The sequence below is a fragment of the Bombina bombina genome, chromosome 1 (assembly GCF_027579735.1).
Source record: "Bombina bombina isolate aBomBom1 chromosome 1, aBomBom1.pri, whole genome shotgun sequence".
Lineage (NCBI taxonomy): Eukaryota > Metazoa > Chordata > Amphibia > Anura > Bombinatoridae > Bombina > Bombina bombina.
The window spans coordinates 1,051,276,102-1,051,293,647 of NC_069499.1; the positions used below are offsets into that span (position 1 = coordinate 1,051,276,102).

At 38.3% G+C, this 17,546-nt stretch overlaps 1 protein-coding gene across 1 annotated transcript in view; it reads right to left on the reverse strand.

Annotated features, from left to right (window-relative positions):
* The window catches only part of GDAP1L1 (ganglioside induced differentiation associated protein 1 like 1), a 143,437-nt gene that overhangs the window by 23,382 nt on the left and 102,509 nt on the right, over window positions 1-17,546 (reverse strand). The window lies entirely within an intron of this gene.

The window sequence follows — 17,546 nt, forward strand, 5'->3', positions numbered from 1 at the left end:
CATGAAAGATAAGCAGGAAGGACTTTTTCAACCAAACATTAGCAGGAAGTGCCTATCAGCCAATCATCATTAGCAGGAAGTACCTTTCAACCAAACAACATTAGCAGGAAGCAGTTATCACCCAATGAATTTTGTTAGAACATTCACCTTAAATTATGGCTGCCATCGTAAAAGGGATATGGAAAGGGGGTTAATTTTTTCAACTGTTTTAATAAAGAATATTGAGAAATTAGTGTTAATGTAATTGACTTTCTATAGAAATTAATATTTTTATTAATTTGAATATTCCTTAATTTAGCTCTAAGTATAGTTTTACTATGCTTACTATACTTGCGTTGTGCACTGATTTTCTGTCTGCCCTTTTCTTTCCACTGACTTTACTGTAAAATATGTTCTCAGTTTTATACGCCTTTAGATAGATGTGTGCACTATTGCTGCTCTGTAAACAAAATTATGCAGAGATAATCTGACTGCACCATTGGGGAAAATAAATTATTAGTTGGTTCTTCTGAGTAAGAAATATGATACAGATGAGATCTAATTATCGATCACCATGGATGTGCTGTTTGATATATAACTGTTTCTCTGTGCAAACTGCCTAATTAATTATGTACGCCGTGCCACTGCAGTATAACACATTACATTTACTGCTTGTTACATAGCAGTGATAGAACAATCTTCTTTACTCCTGATAGCTTCCTTTTAACAGCCCCTTTCAAAGCAAGCGATAACTTTAAAAACAAGAAAACATTGACCCAGCTATTTTCACTATATATATATATATATCTATATCTATATCTATATATATATATATATATATATATATATATATATATATATATATATATATATATATATATATATATATATATTGGGTCTCACTAAGACTAATGGGTAATCCAGACGTGGACCCCATGCTCCCATGCCCTTAGAGAGATACAACTGCACCTCACTGACGAGGCCCACAGAAGGCCGAAACGATCGTCTGGGGTTGTTGCTTCCCTTGTTCAGAGAAGAATTGCCTGGTATTTTGGCGCTGGACTGTCATTGGGCAGGATCAGACTGGTATGCTACAGGATATTTTTTCTCTGTGAAGGGGCAAAGTGTGCAAAAAGAATGCGCACCCTGAGTTGCAATTTAAATGAACAGGCATGGAAGTTATTCTAGCTTTTGTTCTATCTAAGGAGTGCTGTTCTCTTTCTCTTTTTTCACACACACACACACACACACACACACACACACACACACACACACACACACACACATATATATATATATATATATATATATATATATATATATATATATATATATATATATACATACAGTGGGGCAAAAAAGGATTTAGTCAGCTACCAAGTTCTCCCACTTAAGAAGATGACAGAGGCCTGTAATTTTCATCATAGGTATACCTCAACTATGAGAGACAAAATGTGGAATCAAATCCAGACAATCACATTGTCTGATTTGGAAAGAATTTATTTGCAAATTATGGTGGAAAATAAGTATTTGGTCAATATCAAAAGTTCATCTCAATACTTTGTTATATATCCTTTGTTGGCAATGACAGAGGTCAAACGTTTTCTGTAAGTCCTCACAAGGTTGTCACACACTGTTGCTGGTATGTTGGCCCATTCCTGCATGCAGATCTCCTCTAGAGCAGTGATGTTTTGGGGCTGTTGCTGGGTAACACGGACTTTCAACTCCCTCCAAAGGTTTTCTATGGGGTTGAGATCTGGAGACTGGCTAGGCCACTCCAGGACCTTGAAATGCTTCTTATGAAGCCACTCCTTCATTGCCTGGGCGGTGTGTTTGCGATCATTGTCATGCTGAAAGACCCCGCCATGTTTCATCTTCAATGCCCTTGCTGATGGAAGGAGGTTTGCACTCAAAATCTCACGATACATGGCCCCATTCATTCTTTCATGTACACGGATCAGTTGTCCTGTTCACTTTGCAGAGAAACAGCCCCAAAGCATGATGTTGCCACCCCCATGCTTCACACTAGGTATGGTGTTCTTTGGTTGCAACTCAGCATTCTCTCTCCTCCAAACACGACGATTTGTGTTTCTACCAAACAGTTCTACTTTGGTTTCATCTGACCATATGACATTCTCCCAATCCGCTTCTGGATCATCCAAATGCTCTCTAGCATACTTCAGACAGGCCCGAACATGTACTAGCTTAAGCAGGGGGACACGCCTGGCACTGCAGGATCTGAGTCCCTTGCGGTGTAGTGTGTTACTGATGGTAGCCTTCGTTACGTTGGTCCCAGCTCTCTGCAGGTCATTCACTAGGTCCCCCCGTGTGGTTCTGGGATGTTTGCTCACCGTTCTTGTGATCATTTTGACCCCACGGGGTGAGATCTTGCGTGGAGCGCCAGATCGAAGGAGATTATCAGTGGTCTTGTGTGTCTTCCATTTTCTAATTATTGCTCCCACAGTTGATTTCTTCACACCAAGCTGCTTGCCTATTGCAGATTCAGTCTTCCCAGCCTGGTGCAGGTCTACAATTTTGCTTCTGGTGTCCTTTGACAGCTCTTTGGTCTTCACCATAGTGGAGTTTGGAGTGTGACTGTTTGAGGTTGTGGACAGGTGTCTTTTATACTGATAACAAGTTCAAACAGGTGCCATTAATACAGGTAATGAGTGGAGGACAGAGGAGCCTCTTAAAGAAGAAGATACAGGTCTGTGAGAGCCAGAAATCTTGCTTGTTTGTAGGTGAACAAATACTTATTTTCCACCATAATATGCAAATAAATTCTTTCCAAATCAGACAATCAGCATGGTTATAGTTTTTTTTTCTCTTTAAGGTGTTTTAATTTCTCTGATGACACTTATGTATTGGCTTCTAGCCTCTTTTGAGGGGGGGGGGGGTTATTTTATAAATTTTATAATTTTTTTTATTGAGGTTTGAAAAAAGGCATACATAAAATGTAAAACAAATCCCAATGATAATGGCTTACATGCCTCATACAACATAACTCTTTAAGTGAACACAGTATATTTTGAAAGAAAAATCTAGAAATAAACGGCTAGATTACGAGTCTTGTGTTTTGAGCTGTGGGGTGCTACCGTGCAGTTTTTTCTCACCGCTCACTTACCTGCAGCGCTGGTATTACGGATTTTTACAAACCCGGCGTTAAATGGCAAGAAGTGAGCGTAGAGCAAAATTTTGCTCCATACCGCACTCCAATACCAGCGCTGCTTAAGTCAGCGGTGAGCTGGTTGTACGTGCTCCTGCACCATTTCCCCATAGACATCAATGGGGAGAGCCGGCTGACAAAAAGTCTAACACCTGCAATAAAGCATGGTAAAACTCAGAAACGCAGCCCCATTGATTTCTATGGGGAAATACATTTTATGTTTACACCTAACACCCTAACATGAGCCCCGAGTCTAAACACCCCTAATCTTACACTTATTAACCCCTAATCTGCAGCCCCCAACATCGCAGACACCTACATTATATTTATTAACCCTAATCTGCTGCTCCAGACATCACCGCCACCTACATTATATTTATTAACCCCTAATCTGCTGCCCCCAACATCGCCGACACCTACATTATATTTATTAACCCCTAATCTCCTGCCCCCAATGTTGCTGCAACCTACCTACACTTATTAACCCCTAATCTGCCGCCCCTAACGTTGCTGCCACTATATTAAATGTATTAACCTCTAAATATAAGTTGAACCCTAACCCTAACACCCCCTAACTTAAATATAATTTAAATAAATCTAAATAAAATTACTATCATTAACTAAATTATTCCTATTTAAAACTAAATACCTATAAAATAAACCCTAAGCTAGCTACAATATAACTAATAGTTACATTGTAACTATCTTAGGGTTTATTTTTATTTTACAGGCAAGTTTGTATTTATTTTAACTAGGTAGAATAGTTACTAAATAGTTATTAACTATTTAATAACTACCTAGCTAAAATAAACACAAAATGACCTGTAAAATAAAAACTAACCTAAATTACACTAACACCTAACACTACACTACAATTAAATAAATTACCTAAATGAAATACAATTAAATAAATTAAATTAAATTAGCTAAATCACAAAAAACCCCACTAAATTACAGAAAATAAAAAACAAATTACAGTTCTTTAAACTAATTACACCTAATCTAAGAGCCTTATCAAAATAAAAAAATCCCCCCCAAAATAAAAAAAAACCCTAGCCTAAACTAAATTACCAATAGCCCTTAAAAGGGCCTTTTGCTGGGCATTGCCCCAAAGAAATCAGCTCTTTTACCTGTAAAAAAAAAATACAAACAACCCCCCAACAGTAAAACCCACACAACCAACCCCCCAAATAAAAGCCTAACTAAAAAAACCTAAGCTCCCCATTGCCCTGAAAAGGGCATTTGGATAAGCATTGCCCTTAAAAGGGCATTTAGCTCTATTGCAGCCCAAAGCCCTAACCTCAAAAATAAACCCACCCAATACACTGTTAAAAAAATCCTAACACTTACCCCTGAATATTCACTTACCGGGAGAAGTCTTCATCCAAGCGGCAAGAAGTCCTCAACAAAGTTGGCAGAAGTGGTCCTCCAGACGGGCAGAAGTCTTCATCCAGACGGCATCTTCTATCTTCATCCTTCCGACGCGGAGCGGGTCCATCTTCAAGACATCCGGCGCGGAGCATCCTCTTCAAACGACGGCTTCTTCAGAATGAATATCTCTTTAAGTGACGTCATCCAAGATGGCGTCCCTTAGATTCCGATTGGCTGATAGAATTCTATCAGCCAATCGGAATTAAGGTAGAAAAAATCCTATTAGCTGATGCAATCAGCCAATAGGATTGAGCTGGCATTCTATTAGCTGTTCCAATCAGCCAATAGAATGCGAGCTCAATCCTATTGGCTGATTGAATCAACCTATAGGATTTTTTCTACCTTAATTCTGAATCGGAATCTAAGGGACGCCATCTTGGATATGAGTAAATAACAAAGATGAGCCTTGAAGTTATAACTTTGCCAGATCTTTAAGGGTCATATGGAGGAAGAAATTGTAGATAATATATCTAATTGGAAGTATGCTCAAAGGGACTATGCTAAACATGCATGTTATGATGGGGGATCACACAGCTATAGATTTATTATTAGAGAGTCTATTGTAAGTACAGGGTATACTAAGGTGGTTTGTATTTCCAAAACAGTGATATATCTATGCATACGTCTTGCTGTCTCGGCCGCAGGCAGCAAGGCGTGGAAAATAGTGCTTCTAGCCTCTTTTGAACTTACAGCCCCTCCTAAATATATACTGCACTTCATAGGCATGGGAACCTAGAAGGGCTTCTATTCCAATAACTGAAGGTTTACCCTTAAAAATAAATGTCTATACACAAAACATAAAAGCCTCCTTAAAATCCCAACGTAAAAATTACCTCTAAAATACACTAAATTATTGGCTGACACAACTGACCTAGTGACAGTGATAAGTAATAATTTGAGCTTGATCATGGAAAAAATACAATGGCAGCATTTTTTTTAAATCTTACTAAAAATACTTGTGAAACATACTTTTTTTGTCATAGGGGAAAAACGGTTATCAATCGCTATGACTATAACATTGTAATCTAACCCTAAATGTCAAATAATTATTATTGTGGTTTGTTGTTCTGGGCCATTTTTACAGGAGAAAGACTCTGATAAATGACTTGCTTTGTACAAACCATAACGGTTTTACAGAAATTAATTCAAGGAAATCAACTGCATGAAATGAAACAAAAAGGCAATAATAGTTTTTTCTTTTGCTAATTACATGGCAAACCAAAAAGAAATGTAAGCTTGAATTCAAATGAGATGCAGTAAAGGTCAAATCAATTATTCATTATCTCTGTAAGCTTTCCAGATAAACAGGGAAGTGATAAGAACAAAAAGGTTAATAACATAAAACAAATTAACTGGATGATTTCTTAAAAGGACATCAAAGGGACATTGAACCCAATTTTTTTCTTTCATGATTCATGAAATTTTAAGCAACTTTCTAATTTACTCCTATTATCAAATTTTCTTCATTCTCTTGGTATCTTTATTTGAAATGCAAGAATGTAAGTTTGGATGCCGGCCCATTTTTGGTGAACAACCTGGGTTGTCCTTGCTGATTGGTGGATAAATTCATCCACCAATAAAAAAGTGCTATCCAGAGTTCTGAAACCCCAAAAAAGCTTAGATGTCTTCTCTTTCAAATGAAGATAGCAAAAGAACGAAGAAAAATTGATAATAGGAGTACATTAGAAAGTTGCTTAAAATTGCATGCTCTATCTGAATCACAAAAGAAAGAATTTGGGTTCAGTGTCCCTTTAAGCACCTCTTGTTTTTGTGTAAAAACAAGAGGTGTCCCACTCTCCCTAGTAGGGTCATGACCCAGCCCGTATTTTACCAACATAACCGGTGTATTTAAAGGGACACTAAACACATTTTTTTTTCATGATTCAGATAGAGCATGCAATTTTAAGCAACTTTCTAATTTACTCCTATTATCAATTTTTCTTCGTTCTCTTGCTATCTTTATTTAAAAAGCAGGAATGTGATGCATAGGAGCCGACCCATTTTTGGTTGAGAACCTGGGTTATGCTTGCTTACTGGTGGGTAAATGTAAGCCTCCAATAAGCAAGCGCTATCCATGGTGCTGAACCTAAAATGGTCTGGCTGCTAAGATTTACATTCCTGCTTTTAAAATAAAGATAGCAAGAGAACAAAGAAAAATTGATAATAGGAGTAAATTAGAAAGTTGCTTAAAATGACATGCTCTATCTGAATCATAAAAGAAAAAATGTAGGTTCAGTGTCCCTTTAAGATTCAAGTCAAAGTTGGAAATAAAACACCTCTCCTTGGACTAGGATAAAAAAAATATTAACTGGGTATAATGCTGGCTTAAGGACAGAAAACAAAGTGTCTTAGTAAATGGAGTAGATTCAGCAGATGCGCTGTTACTAGTTGTGTTCCTCAGGGGTCAGTTCTGGGGCCTGTTTTGTTTAACATATTTATCAGAGATATCAGCAAAGGGTTACAGGGGAATGTATGTCTGTTTGCAGATGATTCAAAAATGTGTAATAGAGTAAATGTTCCGGGGGGGGGGGGGGGGGTGGTAGACAAAATGAGAAGTAATAAACAACAATTGGAGGATTGGCAAATGACTGGGATCTGAAATTTAACACAGGAAAGTGTAAAATTATGCATTTAGGGAACAAAAATCCAAACATTAATTACAGACTCAATGACACTTTACTGACTGTTACAAATGAGGAACGGGACTTGTGGATTATTATTTCAGATGATTTAAAATTTAGTAAACAATGTAGTACTGTAGCGAGTAAGGCCAGAAGAATGCTTGGATGTCTTGGTAGAAATATTTTCAGCAGAAACCACTTTACAGATCATTAGTTAGCCCTCATCTTGAGTATTGTGTGCAGTTCTGGAGGCCATGGCCTCTAGTTATCAAGCCGTCAACTGCAAATACGCTGGAATTCGGCAGGGTATTTGTGGCGAGGCTGATTCGCCATAGTTATCAAGCCCTACAGACCGGCAAAAGTAGAATCTAGTGACGTAAAATACGATCCACCGGATCCACCGACACAGATCAATGGTTACGTCACTACAGATGTTCCGAACGCAAGTTCGGCACAATCTGACTACTTTTGGAAGATATCAAACTACAACCAGGTACTATTATAGGGGGATAAAGAGCTTGCCACTATTCCGGCCCAGCGTACCTTTTTTTCAATCCGCCGCCCTGAAGGCGGCGGATCCCTTATGAATCAATGGGAGTCTGACAGCAGCGAGAGCTCATGTTCGCTGCTGCCCGATATCCCATTGATTCCTATGGGAAGTGTCTGCACCTAACACCCTAACATGTACCCCGAGTACCCCTAATCTGCGCCCCCTATACCGCCGCCACCTACTTTATACTTATTAACCCCTAAACCGCTGCCCCGACACTGCCGCCACCTACATTACACTTATTAACCCCTAATCCCCCGCTCCTGGACCCCGCCACAACTAAATAAAATGTTTAACCCCAAAACCTTCGCTCCCGGAGCCCACCGCCACCTACATTACATTTATTAACCCCTAATATGCCCCCCCTACACCACCGCCACCTACATTATATCTATTAACCCCTAAACCTAAGTCTAACCCTAACACCCCCCTAACTTAAAAATTATTTAAATTAATCTAAATAAATATTCCTATAATTAAATAAATTATTCCTATTTAAAACTAAATACTTACCTATAAAATAAACCCTAAGATAGCTACAATATAATTAATAATTACATTGTAGCTATCTTAGGGTTTATTTTTATTTTACAGGCAACTTTGTATTTATTTTAACTAGGTACAATAGTTATTAAATAGTTATTAACTATTTAATAGCTACCTAGTTAAAATAAATACAAATATACCTGTAAAATAAAACCTAACCTAAGTTACAATTACACCTAACACTATACTACCATTAAATAAATTAAATTAATTAAATACAATTCCCTACAATTAAATAAAAATAACTAAAATTAACTAAAGTACAAAAAACCCCCTCTAAATTACAGAAAATAAAAAAATTACAAAAGTTTAAATGAATTACACCTAATCTAAGCCCTCTAATAAAATAAAAAATCCCCCCAAAATAATAAAATTCCCTACCCTATACTAAATTACAAATAGCCCTTAAAAGGGCTTTTGCGGGGCATTGCCCCAAAGTAATCAGCTCTTTTACCTGGAAAAAAAGAACCCCCCCAACATTAAAACCCACCACCCACACCCAACCTAACTCTAAAACCCACCCAAACCCCCTTAAAAAAACCTAACACTACCCCATTGAAGATCACCCTACCTTGAGCCATCTTCACCCAGCCGGGCCTAAGTCCTCAACGAATCCAGGCGAAGTGGTCCTCCAGATGGGCAGAAGTCTTCATCCAATCCGGCCAGAAGAGGTCCTCCAGATGGGCAGAAGTCTTCATCAAAGTGGCATCTTCTATCTTCTTCCATCTGGCGAGGAGCGGCACCATCTTGAAGACATCCGACGCGGAGCATCCATCGATCCCGACGACTAAACAAAGAATGACGGTTCCTTTAAATTACGTCATCCAAGATGGCGTCCCTTGAATTCCGATTGGCTGATAGGATTCTATCAGCCAATCGGAATTAAGGTAGGAAAAATCCAATCAGCCAATCGGATTGACCTCGCATTCTATTGGCTGATTGGAACAGCTAATAGAATGCGAGATCAATCCGATTGGCTGATTTCATCAGCCAATCTGATATTTCCTACCATAATTCCGATTGGCTGATAGAATCCTATCAGCCAATCGGAATTCAAGGGACGCCATCTTGGATGACGTTGTTTAAAGGAACCGTCATTCTTCGTTTAGTCATCCGGATCGATGGATGCTCCGCATCGGATGTCTTCAAGATGGTGCCGCTCCTCACCATATGGAAGAAGATAGAAGATGCCGCTTGGATGAAGACTTCTGCCCATCTGGAGGACCACTTCGCCCGTATTCGTTGAGGACTTAGGCCCGGCTGGGTGAAGATGGATCAAGGTAGGGTGATCTTCAATGGGGTAGTGTTAGTTTTTTTTAAGGGGGGTTTGGGTGGGTTTTAGAGTTAGGTTGGGTGTGGGTGGTGGGTTTTAATGTTAAGGGGGTTGTATTTCTTTTTTTACAGGTAAAAGAGCTGTTTACTTTGGGGCAATGCCCCGCAAAAAGCCCTTTTAAGGGCTATTTGTAATTTAGTATAGGGTAAGGAATTTTATTATTTTGGGGGGATTTTTTATTTTATTAGGGGGCTTAGATTAGGTGTAATTAGTTTAAACTTCTTGTAATTTTTTTATTTTCTGTAATTTAGAGGGGTTTTTTTGTACTTTAGTTAATTTTAGTTATTTTTATTTAATTGTAGGTAATTGTATTTAATTAATTTAATTTATTTAATGGTAGTATAGTGTTAGGTGTAATTTTAACTTAGGATAGGTTTTATTTTACAGGTATATTTGTATTTATTTTAACTAGGTAGCTATTAAATAGTTAATAACAATTTAATAACTATTGTACCTAGTTAAAATAAATACAAAGTTGCCTGTAAAATAAAAATAAACCCTAAGATAGCTAATTATTAATTATATTGTAGCTATCTTAGTGTTTATTTTATAGGTAAGTAATTAGTTTTAAATAGGAATAATTTATTTAATTATAGGAATATTTTTAATTTAAATAATATTTAAGTTAGGGGGGTGTTAGGGTTAGACTTAGGTTTAGGGGTTAATAGATATAATGTAGGTGGCGGCGGTGTAGGGGGGGCAGATTAGGGGTTAATAAGTATAATGTAGGTGACGGTGGGCTCTGGGAGTGACGGTTTAGGGGTTAAACATTTTATTTAGTTGCGGCGGGGTCAGGGATCGGCAGGATAGGGGTTAATAACTTTATGTAGGTGGTGGCGGTATAGGGGGCGGAAGATTAGGGGTAATAGGTATAATGTTGGTGGCGGAGGGGTCCAGGAGCGGCGGTTTAGGGGTTCATATATTTATTATAGTTGCGGCAGGGTCCGGGAGGGGAGGTTTGGGGGTTAATATATTTATTATAGATGCGGCGGGGTCCAGGAGCAGCGGTATAGGGGGTAAAACAGTATAGTATAGTGTGGGTGCTTAGTGACAGGCTAGCAAGAAAGCTGTAAAAAAGCAGATGAGCAGCGAGATCGATGACTGTCAGTTAACAACAGTCCGCTGCTCATCGCACCGTACTTGGTGCGTGGCTTTTTGACAACTTTCTTGATAAATTTGGCGAACGTATTCAGCAATGTTAGGCAAACTTAGGCGAGCGTATTGGGGCTGGCGAATGCTAGAAAGTAGACGGCTTGATAACTAGAGGCCCATGTCTTCAGAAGGATATATACAAACTTGAATCTGTGCAAAGAAGGGCTACCAAAATGGTACATGGTCTAAAAAATAAAACGTACCAGAAGACGCTCAATTACCTAAATATGCATGGCTTAGAGGAGAGAAGGGAAAGAGGTGATATGATAGCAACTTTCAAGTATATTAAAGGGCTTAGTAAAACTGAGCCAGTGAGTATTTTACATAAAAAGGAAAATTCAAGAACAAGGGTTCATGATCTCAAGCTGAATGGTAGCAGATTCAGGAGTAATTTAAGGAAGCTGTTCTTTACAGAAAGAGTGATTAATTCATGGAATAAACTTCCATAAGAGGTAGTAATGACAAACACTATGGGGGACTTTAAGAATGCATGGGACAAGCATAAGGCTATCCCACCAACTAAATAAGTTTATACTTTTAGGAAATATCTGGCAGACTTGCTGGGCCTATGGCTCTTATCTGCCGTCAATGTCAATATCTATGTTTAAAGATTAAATATAGAAATAAAGATGCTATCAAGGTCAAGGAATTTAATTGTAACAAATGATAACTTGAAATCAATCCTAGTACCCTTAGTTCTAGATTTATGCTGTATAAATATGTGTGTAGATTTATGGTTATGAGCATGGCCAGTATATTTTTTTCAGAAAAAGTGGTAAGTCAACCCTACTCCCTAGATAAGCCAAAAATTAATTATATAACCTGCAAATTGAATGGTTAGTTGATGCAATTTGCTTCATTTTGAAAACTTAGCTTATAGATTTTTCTCTCTAGGGGGTATGATACAAAAAACACTTTTTACACAAAAGATGATTTTTTTTAAATTGTGCTATAAAGATGCCAAGATTTATTATACATATATTATGTGAGATTCAATTTGCCTATGTATTGTCTGTTTTCAAGTTGTTGTGGTATATTCTGTGCTAACACCCTTTATATGACCAAAGCATTCATAGAAAAAATGTTGCAATATACACGTCTAACAAGTTCCTAACATATTATTTTCCAGGGACCAAATATGTCAATAACCAATTTTCCTTACACTTAAAATAGTCTTAGTACCATATGAAACTATTATTCAATGTCCAAGATTGAAAACAGTTAGCCAATAGTTAATGGGACAGGGAAGATAAAATTAAGCTTTCATGGATCAGTTAAGATATGCAAATGAAAAAAAACACATCAGTAACTTTAATTCCATTATCAAATATAACGGTCAATCCCAATCTATTGGCTATTTACATCCTGAAATGGCTTTTAGACATGTGAAATTCGGTTCGATTCGGAAATTCAGAAAATTCGGCAAACTCAGAGATTCAGATCGAACCGAATTTCCGAATCAAAATACTGCCGAATTTACAGAATAAATCCGAATTAGTTCGGATTTATTCGGTAAATTCGGATGGACATGGATTACACTAGTATTGTACAGTATATTAGGTTATATCACTCTGCTATGGGTTACACCTAATATACAGTACATAATACTAGTCTAATACACAGCACACATACCAAAATTCCGAATCTCCAAACCGAATCGAACCGAATCCAGACGAATTTTTTCAAAACCGAATGAATCCGAAACGAATCCGAAACTAATTCATTCGAAGTTTTCCGAATTCAAATCGATCCGAAACGAAATTCGAAAACCTCCAAATCGATCCGAACCGAACCGAATTTTTCGATCATGCACATATCTAATGGCTTTTGATTTCCGTCTGAATATGTCAGAAGGTGTTTCGAGTGAACACAATGCAAAATTTATTGGTGCATTTAAAGCCCACAGCCGCAAATGTGTTTTCACTAGAAATGATCCTAAAAAGGACTTTTCGTGTGTAAGTAACTGTTATCAGAACAGAAACTGGGAAACCACCCGAAACTGACATATAAAATAGTCTTTGATAGACATGATGACTATATTTTCACTTTTAGGTCCAGATTACAAGTTTAGAACAAAAAATATTAGCAATTTTGAGCGTTAACACTGTTCAAGTTAAATCAATAGTGCTCTTATTTTTGTGTTAAGTAAAATGGTAGCTCTTGAGCAAAAGTTTATCTATCATCTGAAGGTTGGATAGCATGGCCACGCTAAATCCCTCACCTAAAAGACTCTTATGGGGCATACTACCATACCCAGGTCATGGCTTTCACTAAGTGCTAAGATAATGGTGCACTGAACTAAAGGCAGCTAAACAAACGTTGTGTTAAGTCCAAAATGCATTAAAAAATAAAAAAAAAATAAAGAAATAGTTTTGTACTTCACACAGTATAATGCTATACATATTTTTAATAATAAAAGTGTGGTAACAATGATTTAAATGGATATGATATGATATACGACATGGTGTTTGACTGGGAAGGGATCAAGGGTGTATATATATGCATGTGTATTTGTATGTGTGTATGTATTTATGTGTATGTATGGGTATGTGTGTGTACATATAAATTTGTGCACACATACCTGTATATACACAAACACACACACACATATATATATATATATATATATATATATATATACACACCTTTGAACTCTACCCAAACACCTTGTCATACACCATATGCCTTTAAATCACTTTTTAGATTAGTTAATTTAGAAGTGTTTTGCCAACATTAGTACTGTCATATCCCCTCAGCTTCTCTTTGTTCCCTTTTCAGACTCCTCCTCTTCACTCTGACTCTCTGGATGATTACAGAAACATCTTGTGCAAGTGAGTAGGGAGGCATAACTATTTATTGTATTATGAAGAATTTTGCTTCTACACCGACTTTCTAAATACTCCCGCTTTTTTTCCATGCCCCTATTTTCCTTCATATTATTCACTGTATTTTGCTTTTCATGTCTGTCTCACAAAGATCCATATGCTGATTTCTGATAAGCTTCCATGCTGGGTGTACCTCAGATCTCGACTGTCCATGGGGATTGTGCTCTAAAAAATTTTTTTAATGAAAAGAGGTGCTGTAATTTAAAAGTTGTCTGGAAATTGGTCCTTCAGATGCTGTTAAAAATGGGTGCCCTAGACATGTTTTAATTAAAGTCCGGGCCCTGGACATGTCTGGCTAAATTTACTCGCCTTGAAATCACTTGGGTTGAGAACCACTTCTATAGAGTTTGTATGAATTCTACAAAGCTATTTATATTTTTATTTTGTAAAATTATTCCTTATGTTTCCCTCCTCAGCAACACCTGCTAGGGCTAAATTATCCTACTAGCATCATACATAGGTTTTTTGGGCAGCAAAAAATATGAGGAACAACTATGGCTATGGTAGCTACACCTGTAACTTTCATACATGATTGTTTTGCCGTAAAGGCTCCTGCAAATAGTTTCAGCCCATTATAATTGTGACTCTGTAGAGAAGAAATAGGAAGCTGGGTGTAGATTTTTTTCTTCTTATTAGGTAGGTATATTATTTTTCTGTTTATACATTATGTACATACAGTATAGTAAGTGACGTGTGTGTGTGTATCTAGTTGCTAGGTAGCTGGCACTGTGCTCTTAGTAAGGCTAAATCATGGAATTCATGTTGTTCAATTTGGTAGTCAGGACCATGCCACCTAGAAAAGAAGTGTGTCCCTACATTGGCAACTGATATAATATATTTAAATTCAATTTATTTTGTGTTCCAAAGGTAGTTTTCAAGATATGTGGGATAGATTTAGCTTGGTAGATCTTACATAAAGAATTGTTAAAGGGACACAAAACACTGTTTCTGTAGTCTTGTCAGGGCTGGCTCAACCATGGGACCAAGTGAGTCCAATGAACACAGGCAGCAATTAACAAGGGGCAGCACATTAGTGACTGAGTTAGTCACTGTCAGTTCCAGACCACTTTGTCCTCTGTCTCCGTAGGTGAAGTCGCAGGCTCCCAGCAGCATAACCTCATCATGCACAAAGACACAGAAACAGTCAGGTGGGAGAAGGGCATCTCTTCCCTAACTTTCTTCCCACTTACGCTGCAATTGTGCATAAGCATCAGTGGAGGCTCCTCTATATGTTCACAGTCGCACGTGAACCCCCATGAGAGCCCTGACCCCTGCTGAGAGGAAAAAATACAAAACAAAACAAAACTACTTTTTGGCTAAATAAATATAATTTTTCCAATAACACCACTATTGGAAAATTATATTTAATCAACCCAAAATGTTGCAGTCAAATTTTAAAAGAAAAAGAAAATTGCCGTTTTTACTTGGAGAGTGGGACTTTTATTACATGGCTTAAACTTGAAGCCTATACTTCTATCTATCGCACGTGCGATACATAGAAGTATAGGCTTCAAGCCCAGAGCACTTATTTCTTAGTGCTAGTAGCGCCGCCCCCAACCCAGCTCCTATATCTTCCTAACCGCGGCTGAGCCATGTGATGTCAGTGTCACAGTGAGGGGAGAAGGAGCTTGGTCGGCGGCGCAAAACCAGGGGTGTAACTTCCACGATCGCAAAGGTCTGCCACTTGTGGGGGGCCCATCAGCACTGCTCCCTTTAAAATGGCTCGCCTCAAAGCTCAAACAATGTTGTAAGGTAGGTGGTGATTTAGTTTAAATTTTTTTAATAGTGGCCAGCGGGGGTGCTACAGCGGGGGCCACATACAGCAATTGTAACAGCCTGCGCGGGCTTCTGTAGAGAGGGCAGTGCACTGGTGCAGTAGTAATTGGCAAATCTGTGAGTGGCCACTCTGAAATCATTTCAAGCTGGGGGTCCGTCTCAGAGTCTTACTAGGCATGTTGCTGACATGATCGCTTGTTAGAAAAAAACTTATCTGCTGCTGCCTGCCATTAACAAACCTAACAAGGTAGGAGCCTCATTTTAGTTTACTTAAAAATGTTGTAAGCTGTCGCCTGTCAGCTTATCTCTTAAGATTCATGTTCTAAAGTCTCCGGCAGTTTGCAGGAGATGTTTCACATTTGCTAAGCTATTAGTTTAGACTGGTCTGGAGACTGCCAGGATATTTTACACAGGCAGGCTAAGTAAGACTGTACTGACAAATGGACTTGTTTTAGTAACGTTAAACAGATTAACGATCTCATTGGTCTCATCTCAGCTTTACTGAAAGGAGACACATGAAGTTGTTAATCTGTTATCTGACCCAACCTATGAACTCTGCTTTTTAAAAAAAATACAACTGACATGCTGACCCCTTCTTTTGCCTCACACTGGTTCTATAAAACTTCAGAAATTACCTGCAAATAACAATATTGTATGCATTGTCTGTTTGTCTCAGTGATATTCCCCTCTCTAACTCACCACATAATCCCATATCAATAAATGTTTTTACAATCAATAAAGGAAAACAATGTTTGCACAATAGCTAAGAACACTGAAAGGAACAGTGAGGCAAGATACTAAATGCTTCTATATTTGTGTGTTTTTATGTTTGTGTGTATGTGTGTATGTGTGTGTGTGTGTGTGTGAGAGAGAGAGAGAGAAAAAAAGAGGAGAGAGAGAGAGAAAAAGGAGGAGAGAGAGAGAGAAAAAGAGGAGGGAGAGAGAGAAAGAGGAGGGAGAGAGAGAAAAAGAGGAGAGAGAGAGAAAAAGAGGAGAGAGAGAAAAAGAGGAGAGAGAGAAAAAGAGGAGAGAGAGAGAGAAAAAGAGAAGAGAGAGAGAGAAAAAGAGGAGAGAGAGAAAAAGAGGAGAGAGAAAAAGAGGAGAGAGAGAGAGAAAGAGGAGAGAGAGAGAAAAAGAGGAGAGAGAGAGAGAGAGAGAGAGAGAAAGAGGAGAGAGAGAGAGAGAGAGAGAGAGAGAGAGAGAGAGAGAAAAAGTGGAGAGAGAGAGAGAAAAAGAGGGGAGAGAGAGAAAAAAAAAGAGGGGAGAGAGAGAGAGAGAGAGAGAGAGAAAGAGGAGAGAGAGAGAGAGAGAGAGAGAAAGAGGAGAGAGAGAGAGAAAAAGAGGAGAGAGAGAGAGAGAGAGAGAGAAAAAGAGGAGAGAGAGAAAAAGAGGAGAGGGAGAGAGAAAAAGAGGAGAGAGAGAGAGAAAAAAAGAGGAGAGAGAGAGAGAGAGAAAAAGAGGAGAGAGAGAGAAAAAGAGGAGAGAGAGAGAGAGAAAGAGGAGAGAGAGAGAAAGAGGAGAGAGAGAGAGAAAAAGAGGAGAGAGAGAGAGAAAAAGAGGGGAGAGAGAGAGAAAAAAAGAGGGGGGAGAGAGAGAGAGAGAGAGAGAGAGAGAGAGAGAGAGAGGAGAGAGAGAGAGAGAGAGAGAGAAAAAAAAGAGGAGAGAGAGAGAGAGAAAAAGAGGAGAGAGAGAGAGAGAAAAAGAGGAGAAAGAGAAAAAGAGGAGAGGGAGAGAGAAAAAGAGGAGAGAGAGAGAAAAAAAGAGGAGAGAGAGAGAGAAAAAGAGGAGAGAGAGAAAAAGAGGAGAGAGAGAAAAAGAGGAGAGAGAGAGAAAAAGAGGAGAGAGAGAGAGAAAGAGGAGAGAGAGAGAGAGAGAGAGAAAGAGGAGAGAGAGAGAGAAAAAGAGGAGAGAGAGAGAGAGAAAAAGAGGAGAGAGAGAGAAAAAAAGAGGAGAGAGAGAGAGAGAGAGAGAGAGAGAAAAAGAGGAGAGAAAAAGAGGAGAGAGAGAGAGAAAAAGAGGAGAGAGAGAAAAAGAGGAGAGAGAGAAAGAAAAAGAGGAGAGATGGTGTTTAACCCCAGTTCATGTACTGTGAACCCCCATTTGAATA